The following is a 4,286-nucleotide window of genomic DNA, read 5'->3' on the forward strand; positions in this document are numbered from 1 at the left end:
GAATGGTATTACAGTATTTGGAATGATTATTAAATAAGCATTTAATTTAGTAATTAAAGTTAATATAAATTAAAATTAACAATAAGTTGGTACTGACACATGCTACAATACAGATAGTCCTTAAAAATATCATACGGAGTCAAAGAAGTCAGATATAAATGACCATGTATTGGGATCCCTGGGTGGCGCAGCGGTTTGGTGCCTGCCTTTGGCCCAGGGCACGATCCGGGAGATCCTGGATCGAATCTCATGTCGGGCTCCCGGTGCATGGAGCCTGCTTCTCCCTCTGCCTGTGTCTCTGCCTCTCTCTCTCTCTCTGTGACTATCATAAATAAGTAAAATTTTTTTTAAAAATGACCATGTATTATATGATTCCACTTACAAATGGAATGTCCAAACAAGGCAAATCCATAGAGATAGACAGTAGATTAGTGATTGCCTAGGGTTAGGAGGATGGAGGAGGTAGGGAGTGACCTAAGGTGTGCAGGTTTTCTTTAGCAGTAATGAGAATGCTCTAAAGTTGATTGTTGTGATAGGTGCACAACTTCATGGATATCCTAGAAGCCATTGAATTTTAGACTTTAGACTCTCTGCTGGATTGTGTGTTCTGCCCAAGGTGGAAGTTGGAGGGAAGTGTTCATTCAGTCAGCAATCTTTTATCTTTAACAACATGGAGCAGCAGGAACTCTCCACATTGCTGATGGTAGAGTACATTACTATAACCCCTTGCAAAACACTTTCTCATGTTGAATAAAATTGTAGAATTACACACCTATGACCTAGCAGTTCTACTGCTGGGTATTTTTGGTGTGACCAGAAAGCTTGCATGTGTGTACCAAAAGACATTTCACAGAAGCCCTATTCAAAATAGTCCCAAACTATTGGAAAAACAAAGATCCATGAATAATAGAATGGATAAATAAAGTGTGGTCATACAATCCTGTGGAATACTATACAGCAAAGAAAATGAATTAACTATGGCTAGATGCAGCAACTTGGATGAATCTTAAAAACCTAAGTAAAAAGAGTCCTGATACAAAAAATTAAATATTTTCATATATAATTAAAATCAGTAAAACTAACCATATTGTTTAAGACTATAAAGAAAAGCAAAGATTGAATTATCATCAAAGTCAGTATAGTGATTACATTTGTGAGGAGGAGTTATGATTGAGAAGAGCCAAGAAAAGCAATATGTCATTTCTCAACTCAGTTGATGGTTACAAGAATGTTTACTTATTAGTATAAAGTACAAAAGAGTGAATCACACCTGTAGGCTAAATCCTGCCTGTCACTTGTTTTTGTAAATAAACTTTTATTGGAACACTCATTTGTTTACATATTGTCTGTGGCTGATTTTCACTGCAATGGCAGAGTTGAGTAGTTGAGAGAGAGACTGTATGACCACAAAGCCTAAAATATTTACTATCTTGCCCTTTACAGAAAACATTTGCCAAGTCCTATTTTATACTGATTTGTTAAGCTATATTTTATATTTAATGTGTTTTTTGTAGTGCCTTATATTTCACAATTAAAAACAAGATCTAAAAACAATGGGGTGTGATAAGTACAGTGATGGCACCATCATGTGGATAGGCTTTGGGTTCCCATGGGCAGGGCTTGGGGTTACAAGAGAAGGGCTGGGAGGATAAGGAAACACTTTGGGGAGTTGACGCCTGAATGTGTCTTTTTTTTTTTTTTTAAGATTTTATTTATTTATTCATGAGAGACACACAGAGAGAGGTGCAGAGACACAGGCAGAGGGAGAAGCAGGCTCCACGCAGAGAGCCAGACGTGGGACTCGATCCTGGGTCCCCAGGATCATGCCCTGGGCCAAAAGCTGCGCTAAACTGCTGAGCCACCTGGGATGCCTTGCCTGAACGTGTCTTTTTTTTTTTTTTTTTTTTTGGAATGTGTCTTAATGGATGAGTAAGAATTGGTCAGATGAAAATGATAGACTTTTACTTCTGGAAATACAATGGGCTAGGTTGCTCAGAATAATACTGTTGCTAAAATTGATGAAAATTAATATATGAAATATTTTAACATCTTTTTTTTATCCACTCATTTTACCCAGATCCTTTCTAGAGTCTGATGAGCATCAGCATCAGCCACCTAGACAAAAAGAAATGGAATAACAAAAACTTCTAAATTAATCCCAAAGAAAGCAAGAAAGGAGAGAAAAGGGATTTTTAAGTTTGTCCTGAGCTCAGAGAGCGCTCGACGAATAATGAAACTAGTAACATAGACATCACACAGTAGGAGGTCACTGTTAAAAGAAGTGGAAGCCAGCACCCTCAGCAGTTAACAGAAAGATACACAATGAAAACAGGGACAGAATCTCTATTTCACTGTCTATACAACCACGTGGGACTCCCTGGGCCCCCAGCTTCCTCCAAAACATCTGATGATTTCATGGTTTATTTTTAAACTTGTGTATTGTCCAAAGCTACTGTAAGTCATAGCTGTTGCCCATCTCATCCTCAAAACTGAATGGATGCACTCCTCAGTGGGATCCTGTCAGCCCTTCCTCCCTCGCCTAGTCTTTGGGGTGCACAAAAGTCACTTGACCATCAACCTGTATTGTGAATGTTCCTCTCATTCCTGGCAAAGCTGCTTTATCCAGGAAGAAGAGTTGCCTTTGTTGGATTTGAGGAACTCTCTTCCTCGTGTAAGACAAATAGTTTTTTTTCAGCAATGTGAGAGCTGAGTCTGGGAGCCATTGTTTAAGCTTTCCTGTGCTGGGTTTTGTGATAAATTGAGACTTTTGTTTTGTTTTGTTTTTCTTCCTTGCAGAGGAAGTCAAATGCAGCAGGCCTCTTAACGGTGGGCTATATCTGATGTGTCAAAGGCAACAAAGTCAGGAAGGTCAAGTGATGGCTCCTAGGATGGGTCCAAGCAAAAATACCACCTCCACCTTATGAAACAGAAAATATTATGCTAAAGAAAACAATGCAAGAAATGGTCCTTTTAAGAAACACAAAACTCAAGTTCCTTATCATCCCTTTCTAGAGGACATTTCTCATTACCTTAGTCTTTTAGCAACTGCTTATTCGGCACCTACCAGTACCTGTCCAGCACTGTGCTTGCTAGTCAGTCCCCGCCTTAAGGAGCTCACTATGTAGAGGAAGGACAGCTGAGCACACGAAGTGTTAAAGCCCAGCATAAACGATGGAATTCAGCCCTGGGAGTATAGGAGGGGAGAACTCCCCCATTTAAATTGGTTGAAGAAGAGAAGGTCTGGAAAGGTTTCCAGGACAAGAAGAAATTAAGCTGAAATAGGCCGACAGAAGTTAGCCAGGAGAAGATAAACAGAAACGTAGAGATTCCAGACAGAAAGAATAGGTTGTGCAAAGGCACTGGGACATGCAAATGTGCAGCTCCTCAAGGAACTAGGAGTTCTATGCTTTGGGGAGGTGAGCAGAATGAGGCTAGAGAATCAGATATTCAAATGTACATAATTTCCATATGAATATTTGAAACTATAGGCTTATACCTACAGAGATGGAAAATCCTCAGGTGTGTGGTTACATCACTGCAGCCATTTTTTGGGAAACGGAGGATCCAGAGTATGACAGAAATGTGAATGATAGCAAAACTTTAGGTCACAAATTTAGTTGCACTACAAATTGCAACCATACGATCTTGAGCAAACTGCTTAATTCTGAGGAATGGGTTTTGTTTTGTTTTTCGTTTTACCTACAAAATAATAAGAATATTCTTAAATGGATGGACAGGACTGTGTTTTACAAGCTTTGTGAGCAAATATGATGTAATGGTAATAACTGTGTTAGGGATTAGCATTTTTACTATTACAATGTTCATCTTTAGCACAAGATTTCCTTTGTCTTCCCAGCCTCCCACATGACAAGAGACAGAAAGAAAGGAAGGCTAGAGAAGATACAGCAGAGTGGGTCGGAGGGAAGGGGCAGACTCTAGGATCTCAGAGGTGCTGGGGGCCACTGACAAGAGTAAAGGATGAGAAGGAAGGTGCATGTGGGTTTTTGGCTGGGCTGCACAAAGGTCAGGAAGGGGAAGTGGCTAATTGCGTGGTGGGTAAATAAAAAGGGAGTCTGTGAATCAACATTCTTTGATTCTCAGCATATTTCTGGAGCAGTTATGATCACACTCATTTTATTTTTATTATTTCTTTTTGACAAAACTTCCAGAGCAAGAAAATCTCAAACTGATATTTTCAGTTTTCATAGTGCTTTTTCATGCACAGCTAAAACATGAGTTCAAGTGCTAGCAAAGAGGAAAGTCAAAGAAAATTCATTTGCATATCA

The sequence above is a fragment of the Canis lupus genome, chromosome 11, assembly GCF_048164855.1.
Source record: "Canis lupus baileyi chromosome 11, mCanLup2.hap1, whole genome shotgun sequence".
NCBI lineage: Eukaryota > Metazoa > Chordata > Mammalia > Carnivora > Canidae > Canis > Canis lupus.